Source organism: Salmo salar, chromosome ssa04 (genome assembly GCF_905237065.1).
Source record: "Salmo salar chromosome ssa04, Ssal_v3.1, whole genome shotgun sequence".
NCBI lineage: Eukaryota > Metazoa > Chordata > Actinopteri > Salmoniformes > Salmonidae > Salmo > Salmo salar.
Genome location: NC_059445.1, coordinates 42,417,500 through 42,433,656, shown reverse-complemented (window position 1 = coordinate 42,433,656; position 16,157 = coordinate 42,417,500). Strand labels below are relative to the sequence as shown.

The following is a 16,157-nucleotide window of genomic DNA, read 5'->3' as shown; positions in this document are numbered from 1 at the left end:
GCCAGCCATTGCAAACACATGAGATTATGGCTACGCAAATACAGAGCGGCCGCAGACAAGATTATAGTACAAGATTAGGACCATGCATGGTCTCACACACACACTTTCTCTCACACATATAAACACCCCTACACATTTTTACAGTTGTGCCCGGAAACACATCTACGTGAGTTTCCACATATAAAACACACACGTAAACACATGCATTCAATAGCTATGTGTAATCTGGGATTATTACGGGCAGTGCTTGTCCAACACTTCATATTAAAGCCACGCACACAATGCAGTAGCAGATTAGAGGGAGGCAGAAATAGAAAGAAAATGAAGTAGACGAACAGGATCAAGCTGAAGATGAAAACACAGGGACAAGAGCGTGGATTCAGTAATGAATAGAGAGGGAGGAAGACTTGTGAGAGAGAGAGAGCAGGATTTGTCAGGGCTCTGTGAAAGTGTGAGACAGTTTGCATGCCTTCCAGCCATCCTATCAGATGGATTTCTTTGTGACCGCTATTTTAATCATCAACATTAATTAATGACAGGCGAGCTGGCATGTTTGCTCTAAATTGGCTAGCTTGGTTTTCTGATGTTGTGAGTTGCATCATGGATTTCTCCCGTGAGGCTTCCAGTTCCTCTACTCCTTGAGGGAACTACAGGTTTTTGGGTTAAACATATAGATCAAATGCTGTATGTTTACAACTCTGACAGGTCAAAACTTAAAGGATGTGTTCATAAAACAAATTTACTAAGTATTTTTGTTTTCTTTCGAAGGAAATGGTAGATCAATTATTTATTCCCCTGTGCCTGGTTATAAAGTGTCTGGGAAAGAAGCATCCATTAATCCAATCACAAAGTAACATTTTCTGTATTCTCTTAAATCAGGTGAGCAATGTAGCACAATGGTTTCTTGGATTCCATCAGTTCAGAGCCGCCGGGAAAATGTGTTGTGAGACAGAATTTACCCATGTACCTTTTCAATCTGGTGTGGCGCACCACTTTCAAAGCAGCAGCACCAAACTCGTTTACCAGACATATTCATTAGTTCACGTCATAGAAAAACATAGAAAAACGTTTTGCAACGAAAAAGAAAGCAGGCGTTTCTTATTGGGCAAGTTGACATAGTATCTCCCCCAAACTAGCTGTTATTGGCAGAGAGGTTTCCCACTGGGTACAGATGGCAGTTCAAGGTATAGTTTTGATTTACATTTGGTTGACTTGTCAACTAACGTCTTTGGATTTAAGGTAAAAGTTGGGTGAAAAGATGATGAAATTCCCTTACATTGATGACTTTTTTTCAAATGTTATCAGTTTTCCACATTGATTCACACGGCACATGACGTGGAAACAACATTGATTAAACCAGTTTTTGCCCAGTGGGTTGTAACTCTCTTTCTTATTGGTCTATTAACTAATTGGTGGTGGCACCAGGCTGGCCAAAACTCCATCCCACCAAAACAGGCTGAAATTCCAGGCGGTCTTTTCAAACAGCTCTTACACTAAAAGGGCATTATCATAACGTTCACAATTTCACACTATTGTTCCAAACTCATAGTGTGTAAATACTGTATATATAAAACACAGACAAATCACGTTTTTGAGTGCACTGGGCCTTTAAAGGCATTCTTTGCATATTGCTCAGCTCTGCTATAGTAGTTCACAAAACTACAGAGTATATGTTCTCCATTGAAGTTGTCTTTGGCTTTTTTATATATATATATATCAGATTCAGAATGAATATTAACAAGGTTTGGGGTAGTTTGAAAGGGCTTGATCCACATTAGACCAGGAGTGTTTCCAATTCACATGACCCGACATGAAAAACCTCAGCCATATAGTCACAGCACAAATAAAAAGGGAAGCTATCTATACTAATAACATTTTGTCATAGCCTACAAATAGGACCCAGAGTTTTACCTTACCAGGTCACGAGATCAGGAAAAACTCCAGGCCACAGAAAGACACTTCCGAGTTTTGCCACAACACTTTTGAACCTGTGGTGCCACCTCCGTACCGGTTACCCTATATCGCTGGTTATTTCTCTACCATTTTCCAGAGAGACCCGTTCTGAGCCACAGTTTGAGGAACTGACAGGAGACTGAGTGTAGACTAAAGAGATATTCAGAGGTAACTGAGCCCACAGCCAGTCCCAGCTGTTTTATAGCACCCCTGAGATGTCTGTGTGTGGATTACCTCAAATGATGCCCTTCATCTGAACTCTAAAGAAATTAAACCCACACTTGTGTTTTACTAGCCATATGGGGACATTTTCTCTATCAACCGACCAATCAATCAATCCTTCAATTCAACCCCTCAATCAATCATGTCTTAGTGGATGATGTGCGTTAAGCGGCAGACGAGCCGTCACGGGGATCTTAACGTAATGAGATAAGGCAGAGGACCGCACCTAATTGGATTACATTAGCAGGCCGCATTCACAACAACAGAGGAAGGCTTGAATGAAATAAGTCCCATTTAAACACACATACGGTTTGTTGTAAAGATGAGACTGGATCAGGTGCAGGTGGATGGCCTTCCAGAAAGCTGCACCTGGGAGGTGTGTGTGTGTGTGTGTGTGTGTGTGTGTGTGTGTGTGTGTGTGTGTGTGTGTGTGTGTGTGTGTGTGTGTGTGTGTGTGTGTGTGTGTGTGGCTGTGTAAGTGTGTGTGTGTGCGTGTGTGTGTGCGTGTGTGTGCGTGTATGTGTGTGCATGTGTGTGTGCGTGTGTGTGTGTGCGCGTGTGTGTGTGTGTGTGTGTGTCGAGTACAAACAGGCCCATGTGCACACAGACCTGTCTCTCCAGCAGCTTGGACAGGTTCATCCCTCTCTCTCTCCCTCCCTCCCTCCCTCCCTCCCTAGTTGCCTCCTGCCACTGAGAAGTCCTCTCTGTGCTTCAGGCTCTGTCATCTCGTTTGTGAAATGAACTAGGATCATCAGTAGTGCTGGGGTTCAAATAGAGTTTTGTTGAGTCTCCTGGCAGTTTTTTTTCTCTCTCCTCTCTGTCCTTGTATAGCCAGAGTGCAATTTTAACAAGGCTTCGGAATGGAACGGCTAACCACTAATTGTTTCTACCTCAGTCTATTGCGTTTCTATGGTAGTCTGGCTGCTTTCAGGCCGTGAATAGAGTTAATACTCAAATACAAAGGTTCCAGTGTGTAGTCGGGTTCAGGTGACGCATTGGTAAAAACTAACGTGGATCAAAAGAATATCTATGAGAGTGTATTGTACAGGCCTGTCACTGTGCGACTCATCTTGCTGGGAAGGGGGGGGGGGGGCGTTGTCTGAGTAACAGACGCCTTTTCACAGTCCTACTGAAATAATACAGAAGCATTGTCAGAGTGCCACCTTGAATTCTTGATATGCAATTTGGCAAAGTGTCTGACAACTAGAAGGCTTCAGTGGAGGACACTCATAGGGAACCATATGGGTGTGGATTTGTTCCAGCATACACGCCGTCTGGAAAGAAAGGAGAGAGGGGAAAAAGGGATTTTTCGAGAAATACTGGCTTGGCAAACATAGGAAGTTGTCTCAAGGCGGAAGTGAAGTTATTGCCCTTTGTGGCGGTGTTATTAAGGGAGTGGGTTTATGACAAGACGCTTTTGAAGGGCTAACGGGAGACAATGGAAGCTGCACTCACTTTCAATTGTAAAATAGGCAATATAGCTAATGGAATATTGCCTTGTGGTCAGTTTGGGAAAGGACCCACAAGATGAAGGTTGACACAGAGAGAGAGTGTGTGTGCGTGCATCTGGACGGGTGTTGAGGTAGAGCGGGGGATTGGTGGAGTGGCCGGCAGAAAGAAAAGCAATTGAGAGAGAAATAGGAAAAGCCAAAGGAACAAGAGGAGAGACAGAGGGAGAGTGACAAATTCGAAATCAAGTGGGAATGTGGAGACTGCGATGGAGAAGAAACAGCATTAGAGATGTTCTGTCAAAGAGAGAGAGGATCAAGACCTCGAGAATTAAATGGGAGCTCTGCCAATGTCCCCCTCTTCTCTCTTTACTGCCGTCTCTTTCCATTTGTCCCTCTCTGCTGTCTCTTTCTATCCCTCATTCTCTTTCTCCATTAGCGCGTGTATGTAGAGTATGGTGGCTCAAGTGGCCCAAAGCCTATGGGATGTGTCAACATGCGAACCCATTAAATCATTAGAGTCTATTTATTATTAACTCAGAAGCACACATAACTGGGGCTGCAACCTTTTAATATTCATGCAGTCTGACTGAACAGAAGTGATACTAACAGGGGGAACTGGGATGAGAGAAACACACACACACACACACTTGCAGAGCGTCCTCCATCGACTCAGCATTCGGAGGTTGGTGGGGTTGATGTGGCTGGTTAGCTCAGACTGGGTGGTTGTTTGTGTCTTTGTTGTCAGAGCTAGCTGCCTGCAGGCTTTCAGAGGTTGGAGGCTAGCACAGTTCATTGGGCTGAGTGGTTAGGACAGGGTGACCCATCATTCAAACTGCGGAGACTTTTTAAATGGAAGTCACAGACCGAGTGCTGCTCACTCAGCTCTCCTCCCTCTCTACCTTGCTGCGCCATCAATCAAAGCCGCCATGTCATTTTTCACACCCTCCCAAATGTGGAATTGACCAAAAACAGAGTCTATATTGATCAAACAACCAGGGAACAGAGGTGGCGACAATGGTTTAGTGGGTGACACCCTGTTGCCCTCCTGAGGGGTTTGAAGATGTCATTTAAAGGTGTCATCCAAATATGAGTCACAGATGAGATTAGCCTGTGTTCTCTGATCGCCCTCTGTCCCTCTCCCTCTCACCACTTTTTCTCTGTGCATCTACCTTGTTCCCCCCTTCCTCCACTTGTGTGTGACTGTGGGACTTCTGCATTAGATAATGGAGGTAGAGAGGAAGCATATAGGTAGAGAGGGGGGGAGCAGAGAGGGGGAGCAGAGAGGGGGGAGCAGAGAGAGGGGGAGCAGAGAGAGGGGGAGCAGAGAGGGGGGAGCAGAGAGGAGGGGGAGAGAGGAGGGGGAGAGAGGAGGGAGAGAGAGGTGGAGCAGAGAGGGGGGAGCAGAGAGGAGGGGGAGAGAGGGGGGAGCAGAGAGGAGGGAGAGAGGGGGAAGCAGAGGGAGGGGGGAGCAGAAAGGGGGAGCAGAAAGGGGGAGCAGAGAGGAGGGAGAGAGAGGGGAAGCAGAGGGAGGGGGGAGCAGAAAGGGGGGAGCAGAGAGGAGGGAGAGAGAGGGAGCAGAGAGGAGGTAGAGAGAGGGGGAGCAGAGAGGAGGTAGAGAGAGGGGGAACAGAGAGGAGGTAGAGAGAGGGGGAGCAGAGGGAGGGGGGAGCAGAGAGGAGGGAGAGAGAGGGGGAACAGAGAGGAGAGAGAGAGAGGTGGAGCAGAGAGCAGGTAGAGAGAGGGGGAGCAGAGAGGAGGTAGAGAGAGGGGGAGCAGAGGGAGGGGGAGCAGAGAGGTGGTAGAGAGACGGGGAGCAGAGAGGGGGAGCAGAGAGGAGGATGAGAGAGAGGAGGGAGAGAGAGAGAGAGCAGTGAGGTGTCCAGCACTTAAATTGCCTGTTTATTTCCAGTCATTGCATCAATTACACTGATACAGAGAGCAGGAGAGAGAAAGAGCAGAGAGTGTGTGTGTGTGTGTGAGTGTGTCATGGACATGTTTGTATCTGAGCGTGTTATCCAGAAAGAGCACAAGGAGATAGAGGATAGAGAAGAGGGATGTGGTCTAGATTTGTTTTGTTACTGGGGAGACATGGAGAGGATACTTTACCATGTGCAAGAGGGGGTATAGAGGGATGATGTGGTTAGGTGGTCAGTGATGCACACCGTGTGTGTGTGTGTGTGTGTGTGTGTGTGTGTGTGTGTGTGTGTGTGTGAGTGTGTGTGAGTGTGTGTGTGTGTGTGTGTGTGTGTGTGTGTCGGCAGCAGAATCTTTCCTCTCGGGGGAGAAAGGGGCGTGTCTGTGCCCGTGACAGGCTCCAGTGATTAGTGGAGATCAGCAGACAGAATTGATCAAACTCAGCTGAGGGCACGAACAACTTCTGCCTGCAACTCTGCAATCTGTCTCCCACTACACATCATAAGATAGGGACAAATGGGTATTGTGCACTTTCCAGCCATATGCATTCTTATAGCTTTACATGTATGATTGGTAATGTCCTTTTTCTCATGTACTTAGCTACATATCTGTTTATTGGAGAACATGTTGATGATAAATGTTGTTACTAAAGTGTTATTACACTGGTACTACACAGGTAGAAAAAACACTGTATGTAGAGTGAATGGTGAATCTTTTTAGTCATATTCTCTTGAATTACTTTGCTGAGTGCAGGACCGAGTTTGGGAAACCCTGAACTAGTGAATAGCCAATCCTGTAAAATGGAGGAAAAATGCTAATTTGATTAGAATAAGAGTAGCTGCTGCTTCTGCAAAAGCTAATGGATCCAAATGAGCCAATAAAAACAAGTGGACGTGTCAACCTGATCACATGCTTGAAGCAGAGCGATCACACTCTGATCCTTATAAAAGGGGGGTGGTCTCTTCATCCACAAATCTTACTGGCACGCTCACCTCTGTGTGCACCGTATATTAGCGTGTGGCACATGGACAGTAGTGTGTGTGTTTAGTGACAGGTTTAGTGACCTGTCCTCGTCCCCCGGGGATGCTCACACAGCCCTTTTATGGCCAGTGAAATAATGAATCATCTGATCATGAACCTGAGAATGTTTTTAATTAGAGCTGCATCACAAGGATGAACGTTTAAAAATCTCTCCCTCCGTCACCCCCTCTGATTCTCTCCCCTCCTATCTATGTCACCTTTCTCATTTCCTAACTTCCTCTCTCATATCCTTTAAAACATGGCCTATGTCACGTCCTGACCCCAGTAAGATGTCATTTTCTATAGTAGAGTAGGTCAGGGCGTGACAGGGGGTGATTTGTGTTTTTCTATGTTTTCTATTCCTATGTTTGTGTTCTAGGTTTTCTGTTTCTATGTTGTTGTTTTTTGGGTTGATCTCCAATTGGAGGCAGCTGGTCCTCGTTGTCTCTGATTGGAGATCATATTTAAGTAGGGGTTTTTCTTCCTGGGTTTTTGTGGGTAGTTGTTTTCCGTTTTGTCCATGTACCTGACGGAACTGTTGGCTGTCGTTTTTGTGGTTTTTTGTTAAGTGTTTTCATTAAAGAAAATGTGAGCACTTCACACGCCGCGCCTTGGTTCCCTTTATACAACCCACGTTACAGACTGTCTGTCCTTCTTGACCCTCCACACCCACATCATTCTCTGTCCCTCTTTTTTACCCCCCCCCCCTATATAGTCCCTCTTCTCTTGACATTAGTCTCACTTGCTACTCTATTTGGCTCAGTCCGCACCAATATTTGTATTTCCGATGAAGACTGCTTTCCTGCCGCTATCTCGTCAATTAATATTTCCCCCGCCTTTTTAGTTTTTTCACATTTCCCCTGCAACCACTTTCTTCTTCACCCTCTCTCCTCCGCCTGAATAAGGCACGTCCAATCTCATCTAGTTAAGCATTTAGAGAGACGGCTGATCGCAGAATAGAGAACTGTCTGAAGGGCTCAAAATGGCACCGGCACAAAAGGGTACATGAAACAGAAAGGCCAGACTGCAGACAGAGCAGAGGGATGGAAGGAGAGATTTATGGAGAGAAATCCGCAAATGAGGAGAAAGGGAGTCACAGAGAACGATTTTGAATGAGATTAGAGGGAGGGAGAGCTGGGGAGAGAGACAGAGAGAATGAGAGAGGCAGAGCGGGTGAGAGACAGAGAGAATGAGAGAGACAGAGAGAATGAGAGAGACAGAGAATGAGAGAGACAGAGAGAATGAGAGAGACAGAGAGAACGAGAGAGACAGAGAGAACGAGAGAGACAGAGAGAATGAGAGAGAGAGACAGAGAGAATGAGAGAGAGAGACAGAGAGAATGAGAGAGACAGCGAGAACGAGAGAGACCGAGAGAATGAGAGAGACAGAGAGAACGAGAGAGACAGAGAGAACGAGAGAGACAGAGAGAACGAGAGAGAGAGACAGAGAGAATGAGAGAGACAGAGAGAACGAGAGAGACCGAGAGAACGAGAGAGACAGAGAGAATGAGAGAGACAGAGAGAATGAGAGAGACCGAGAGAAGGAGAGAGACCGAGAGAAGGAGAGAGACCGAGAGAAGGAGAGAGACCGAGAGAAGGAGAGAGACCGAGAGAACGAGAGAGACCGAGAGAACGAGAGAGACCGAGAGAACGAGAGAGACAGAGAGAATGAGAGAGACAGAGAGAATGAGAGAGACCGAGAGAAGGAGAGAGACCGAGAGAAGGAGAGAGACCGAGAGAAGGAGAGAGACCGAGAGAAAGAGAGAGACCGAGAGAAGGAGAGAGACCGAGAGAACGAGAGACAGAGAGAATGAGAGAGACCGAGAGAAGGAGAGAGACTGAGAGAAGGAGAGAGACCGAGAGAAGGAGAGAGACCGAGAGAACGAGAGAGACCGAGAGAACGAGAGAGACAGAGAGAATGAGAGAGGGTAAATTGAGCATCACATGCTGCATATGGGTCTCTTAATTAACTGTGCTAAAAGCTTTCTTATTAGGACTGATGCTCTACAGTGGAGGGAGGAAGAGAAAACACTCTCTTTCAGCTGCCCGCCGAGCCCAGCCTCAGAGACACAGAGACAGGGAATAAGGAGGAGTTTACTGTAAATGTTGTCCTAGGTGTGAAAGAAGAAAAGTTTGGGGCCATCTGATAATGTGAGCTACTCTCACATACTTTCTCTCTTCGCTCTGTATTTATAATTGTTGTTATTCCCCCACTCCACTGCTCTCTCTCTCTCTCTCCTCTCTCTCCTCTCTCTCTCTCTCTCTCTCTCTCTCTCTCTCTCTCTCTCTCTCTCTCTCTCTCTCTCTCTCTCTCTCTCTCTCTCTCTCTCTCTCTCTCTCTCTCTCTCTCTCTCTCTCTCTCCTCTCTCTCTCTCTCGCCACTGCCAGTGAATAGATGTTATGTGCAGCACAGTGTTAAAAGTCCAGTCACATCGCACCGTGTCTGTGCGAGAGAGTATGTGTGTGTCCAATCATTTCAGGTTACTGCGTCTCCGCTGTCTCCAGTGACTGATTCATATTAAATCAGAGTGACTAACAAACGGACACACACTGCATTGTATTCTTTGTTTATGTACTCGACACATCTTTGTCAAAACGGTATAGGATTTTCCTTTTGCTAATACCTTTGGGAACAATAAAAGGCAAAATGGAGAGAGTGGAAGAGGAAGGCAGGCAGAAGGGAAAAGGGCTGTGATGCTTCAATGCAATTTTAATAATACAATAAGCTAATGAACACAGAGCAATACAGCCGGCGCATCTTCCCATTTTACTGCGGACTTGGGACTGTTGGCCGTCTCTTGGTGGCTGTTCTGCATCCAGTACCCACACATCATACCCACAATTCACATCCTGACAGATGGCCTAATTCAGCCAATCACAACATTATCACATTCATGTATTCACAATCACACGAAGCTGCAGAAGACCCACGTGGAGAAAAAGATGCAAGCGTACACGGCGTCTGATCACACATTCCGAGCACACACACACACACTCAACAAATACAAACGCAATAATCCTCAAAATCACATTCATAATACCCTTACACACACACACACACACACACACACACACACACACACACACACACACACACACACACACACACACACACACACACACACACACACACACACACACACACACACACACACGTTAGGGAGGGTTTGTGTTTGAGCATGCTTGGGTTCTCCTTAGGATTGACCAGTGTCCCTTCCCTGTCACTAGTTGAGTTCAGCCTAATTGAACCGTTGCTCAGGCTGACAGTAATTCCTGCTTCCAACCTATTCTCCAATGAGTTCATGACCCCTCCCCTCCTCTCCTCTCTTCCCTGTCATCTCCCTCTCCCTCTCTCTTCCCACCTCCCACATCCCTCACTAAATGATAAATTGAGAGGCAGAGATGAGGTGATGGTGTGTGTAGAATAGTTGAAGAGCTAGAGGGAGGAACACACTGAGCCGTACACACACACACACACACACACACACACACACACACACACACACACACACACACACACACACACACACACACAGCTATAACCCTACATAAATGTAGTATTATTCACACAGAGATTTCACACACCCATATGTGAATGTTATTCACACTTCAGCAAGGTCTCTCATACTTCCCACTGCTTTGGAAGGGTGTTATCGCAGCTGTTTTTCTCACACATCGCGACAGTCCAATGTGAGACACAGGGTCTACATTTTGCATACCTTTGAATGTTAATCCTCCAACGTGCTCATCGTTCCTCACCCAGCATGACCCATTACCCATAGGTGCGTAGGATAAATGCTGTTGAACGTATAAAAAGGTGTACGAAGGGCGTTTATGTGTATTTACGTTCTACTAAATCCCTGGAGCATAATTGACAATACCTATGTGATGAGATTCTGATTGTTGTTGTATCCCGGCTGTTTCTGCTCTCACATCAATGGCTTCCTCCAGAGCTTCATATGTGGTGTTATAACAGGGTGTTATAACAGACACCTGGAGGGTTTACACTGTAAATCAGGGTTGGGGTCAATTCCAATTCAAAACACTCGACTCTGGAAGTGAACTAAAAACTTGAATCGTTTTAAATGAATAGCTTCTCCTTTATTGAGAAACAATTGACAATAAATGTCTTTTTTTTTTAATTATTATTCAATTGGAGTTTTAGTTTACTTCTGAATTAACTGTCAATTCAAATTGACCCCCGACCCTGATTTAAATACAACCGATAGATACTGTACATATTGATTCATGAATGGATGGATAGATGGTCAAATTATTCCATAGTATTTATTCAGATTTATGCGGTATCTTGTTCTGCTTTTCATCGTTCTTTAATCATAGGAACACATCATGTTGTCACGATAAACATTATATCCTGTGACCCTTTCCCTTTCATCAAGTTCAAGTGTTATTTATCATGACTGTACGTCATTGTTACTGTATTTATATGATACGGTTGGGCATCACGCATGGCTTTTCCTGTTTTCTTCACAGAGAGTAACTGTGAAAGGCTGAGGCTACAGCGGCGCACCAAACGACAGGTGTGACTGGAGAGGGATTTCATCTCCTCTGATCAACACAGAGAGGAATCTGTCTCTACTTACGTCAGAACAGGTCGACCTAAAAAGATTTTCAAAAGTTTCCAGAACGCTACCCTCAAAGAAGCAAGGCTGGAGTCGGCATGAAGATACCGAGTCTTTGAATGGGACTGAGTATCATGTCTTATGATTGGCCTCAGTTAATTATTTTCAAATACCAAAGCCCAATAATGGTTTAATGCTCGCAATGTTGTTTGTTCAAGAACACTTTTCTGTCTCCTAGAAGACTAATATATGACTAATATATATACTAATATATGTGGGATTCAGTTTTAGTAAAGGAACTGAGGCATAGAATAGAATAGAATAGAATAGGGCAACAGGATCTTAGGCTAAACCTACTTTTATTATTTTTAGATCAGTCGAAATATTCAGTCTCCTTAGTATATTCCATCCCGTTCTGCCCAGCTCTGAGAGGGAAACGGATGGGATGATGTGGACTCGATTGGGATATGGCTTTGAGATCAGACATTCCGGGAATCGAAGCGAGGGCTCTACTGAGATAGAGCACACTCTGTTACTCCCACAGCCAGCAGCATTTTCTCTGAAGGATTTTTTTCTTGGGAAAATCCAAGCCCACACCAAGGCCTAAGGCAAGTGTACAGTAGGGCTGCCTGGGAGCAGTCTGAATCCTGGAGGTGGACTGTATCTATATATCCACTGCACCAGGACCCACAGGCTCCAGGGGAGACAGACTCACAGCTCCAGCTTGGACAAGACAAGGTGAGAGAGCTGTGTTCACATCATCTCCACTAACAATTAGCCATGGATTTAATTAGCACTTTCTCGCTAACACAAATCTGTATAATTTACAACACAAAGGGCTTTTTTTATTCAAAGTAACGCATTTAGATAGCACATCAGCCTGTAATAGGCTAACAGATTGATGAATTGAATTGTATTGTAACCTGATTGGTGCAATAATAATTAGTGTACGGGACTGGAAGAGATGCTGAAGGTTATTATCCAGCATTTGTTTATTGGGAGGGTCTGACATAGAGAGGGTTTGTCAGAGAGAGCGTTTGTCAGAGAGAGGGTTTCCATGTTCTTTCTCTTTTAGGTATTCATCAGCTGAAGGAGAAAGGGACAGTGTAAGACGGGATTAAAGAACCACCGGCGTAGACCAGAGAGAAAGAGACAGAACGAGAGGGAGAGAGAAAAAGAGAGAGAGGTACGGGAAGAGAGGAGCGAGTAGTGCACTGGTCACACACCAAAGGATGCATAGAAATATGCAGAGAGAGGAAGAGGGACAGATGAAATGGAAGAATCAAAGGAAGACGAGGAGCAGGCGATAAAAAGAGCGACTTACTCATAAAACAGAGAATGAAGGATTAAGACATGTTTTGATATAAATACATAGAAGTGTAGGGAGAGGAAGAGGGAACGGTGTGAATAGCAAGTGTAGGGGAGAGAGGGAAGAGAGGTTGTGAAACAGGGAAGCATGGTGAAAGAGGGAGGGAGGGAGAGAGAGAGAGCGAGAGAGAGTGAAAACCAGGGAGAAATTGTGACTCAATCAGCCACCTCATTGCTCACGCAGGGCACGTGCAGGAGAGGAGTGTGACAAGGAAGGCAGAGGGAGAAAGAGAGGGAGGAAAGGAAAGAGAGAGAGAGAGAGAGAGAGACGGTGTCTTCAATTAGACATGTTACACAAACCTCTCTCTTTATATTGCACACTAGAACATTGGCTTGAGTCCTCCCCACACATGCATAAACAACGGCAAATATGTGCACGCAGATGTGGACACACATACAGTGGAGGCTGGTGGGAGGACTTATAGGAGGACGGGCTCATTGTAATGGCTGGAATGGAATTAATGGAACGGAGTAAAACATGTGTTCCATATGTTTGATGTGTTTGATACCGTTCCATTGAGTCTATTCCAGCCATTACAGTGAGCCCGTCCTCCTATAAGTCCTCCCACCAGCCTATGACATACACACAGGTCATTTCCTGTGTAATTTGTATGTCTATTTTATCTCTAAATTGGGCAGTGTACTGTATGCCAACAGAGATGGGGAGGGAGGATGAGCAGGAGGAGGGGGTGGCTTATAGCCTCAACAGATGATACAGGCTGGCTCTGGTTCTGCTTGGCCTCTGGTTCTGCCTGGGCTCTGGTTCTGCCTGGCCTCTGCACGTCCAATTCAACCGCTCCAAACCACCACCATGCTCAAACTGAGAAGCAGGGTCAGAGTGACGGCAGCAAAAAACGATTTCATGTACACTAATCCGTCTAAAATATATATTCTGCCCCCATCCGACCATTACACCCCCCCATCCTGAAATCTAAATTGTGGATTTGATTTATTAATGGGTATTCTCTGCTTTTAATTTCTACTTTGGTTAAAAGTGTTGCCAACTCAACTAATAAAAAATTTACTCCCGGATGTACTCCCGGAATAGAAGTACACAGCTCAAAAAAATAAAGGGAACACTAAAATAACACATCCTAGATCTGAATGAATGAAATAATCTTATTAAATACTTTTTTCTTTACATAGTTGAATGTGCTGACAACAAAATCACACAAAAATAATCAATGGAAATCCAATGTATCAACCCATGGAGGTCTGGATTTGGAGTCACACTCAAAATTAAAGTGGAAAACCACACTACAGGCTGATCCAACTTTGATGTAATGTCCTTAAAACAAGTCAAAATGAGGCTCAGTAGTGTGTGTGGCCTCCACGTGCCTGTATGACCTCCCTACAACGCCTGGGCATGCTCCTGATGAGGTGGCGGATGGTCTCCTGAGGGATCTCCTCCCAGACCTGGACTAAAGCATCCGCCAACTCCTGGACAGTCTGTGGTGCAACGTGGCGTTGGTGGATGGAGCGAGACATGATGTCCCAGGTGTGCTCAATTGGATTCAGGTCTGGGGAACGGGCGGGCCAGTCCATAGCATCAATGCCTTCCTCTTGCAGGAACTGCTGACACACTCCAGCCACATGAGGTCGAGCATTGTCTTGCATTAGGAGGAACCCAGGGCCAACCGCACCAGCATATGGTCTCACAAGGGGTCTGAGGATCTCATCTCGGTACCTAATGGCAGTCAGACTACCTCTGGCGAGCACATGGAGGGCTGTTCGGCCCCCCAAAGAAATGCCACCCCACACCATGACTGACCCACCGCCAAACCGGTCATGCTGGAGGATGTTGCAGGCAGCAGAACGTTCTCCACGGCGTCTCCAGACTCTGTCACGTCTGTCACATGTGCTCAGTGTGAACCTGCTTTCATCTGTGAAGAGCACAGGGTGCCAGTGGCGAATTTGCCAATCTTGGTGTTCTCTGGCAAATGCCAAACATCCTGCACGGTGTTGGGCTATAAGCACAACCCCCACCTGTGGACGTTGGGCCCTCATACCACCCTCATGGAGTCTGTTTCTGATCGTTTGAGCAGACACATGCACATTTGTGGCCTGCTGGAGGTCATTTTGCAGGGCTCTGGCAGTGCTCCTCCTGCTCCTCCTTGCACAAAGGCGGAGGTAGCGGTCCTGCTGCTGGGTTGTTGCCCTCCTACGGCCTCCTCCACGTCTCCTGATGTACTGGCCTGTCTCCTGGTAGCGCCTCCATGCTCTGGACACTACGCTGACAGACACAGCAAACCTTCTTGCCACAGCTCGCATTGATGTGCCATCTTGGATGAGCTGCACTACCTGAGCCACTTGTGTGGGTTGTAGACTCCGTCTCATGCTACCACTAGAGTGAAAGCACCACCAGCATTCAAAAGTGACCAAAACATCAGCCAGGAAGCATAGGAACTGAGAAGTGGTCTGTGGTCACCACCTGCAGAACCACTCCTTTATTGGGGGTGTCTTGCTAATTGCCTATAATTTCCACCTGTTGTCTATTCCATTTGCACAACAGCATGTGAAATGTATTGTCAATCAGTGTTGCTTCCTAAGTGGACAGTTTGATTTCACAGAAGTGTGATTGACTTGGAGTTACATTGTGTGGTTTAAGTGTTCCCTTTATTTTTTGGAGCAGTGTATGTGAGACGGAAAGAGAGATATAGAGTCAGAGAGAGAGAGAGAGAGAGAGAAAGAGAACTTGAGAGTTTTAAATCTAGAGTCTTTCCTGTAATTGCCAAGTAACATAAGTGGATAAAAAAAAAGTTAATGCATAGATATTGAGTTTTCTAAAAACCCTTGTTTGTGCAGTATTGCCTTATAAGCTAGTGGAATCTATAGCAGGTTGTGTGTTTATCCACTACAGTACTTCTAGTCTGGCTGGGAAATGCAATAACAGAGAGAGTGAAGTGCTAACATGGCAAAACGTCCATGATGATGTAGCACCTCTTTCAATTCAGATCTAACAGCCAACCTGGACATATCACAGTCAGGAATTCACTGAAATCGTCAGCACCAGAAAATCACATGCACCATTTCATATTCATATATTCCTATTTTATATAATCTGATGTATTTGGTATTCGTCTCTGCTCATGTGTCAGAGTGGCCCTCCACTCCATGTGGCAGCATTCTGCTGCAGGGGGGCCACGACTCCTCTGTTAATGCTTACAGGATTTACTTTTAATCTGGGGTTCCTGGGGAAGAGACATGGAGCCAAATGAATTCATAGAGCAGCAGCAGCGACAGTAGTAACAGCAGCAGCAGAGTGGGTAGGGAAATGGACTAGCAACAAGATGGATACTGTCTCAAATCCCAGGTGGAACATGCATAGTGGTGTAGTGCTCACATCAAGGCACTTAACCTCAATGACTCATGGGTAACATTCTAACCTAACATTCATGGCTGTTACTGAAATGTTCACAGAAATCATGTAGTACTGTCACTGGGAGATTTGACTTAAAGTTGAATGTGCGCATCTCCATGTTAGGATTTGGCCCTAAGGGACAGTATTCAGATGAAATGTAAGATATGGTAACAGTACCGTCTGCACGTTACTTTGATTTTAAGCATCTGCTCTGAATTTATAAATTGAGTGGATTAGATACGTTCATGTAATTATTTATAAATTGGTGTGCATCTTTCAAAGCCAT

At 45.6% G+C, this 16,157-nt stretch overlaps 1 protein-coding gene across 2 annotated transcripts in view; it reads left to right on the top strand.

Annotated features, from left to right (window-relative positions):
* Positions 1-16,157, top strand: part of flrt1a (fibronectin leucine rich transmembrane protein 1a) — a 34,059-nt gene that overhangs the window by 9,726 nt on the left and 8,176 nt on the right. The window contains exon 2 of one of the 2 annotated variants that reach the window (XM_014196397.2): positions 11,054-11,880. The exons of the other annotated variant lie outside the window; for it this stretch is intronic. The gene's annotated coding sequence lies outside the window, so the exon portion shown is untranslated. The remainder of the gene's footprint in view (positions 1-11,053; positions 11,881-16,157) is intronic. 2 annotated transcript variants of the gene reach the window in all.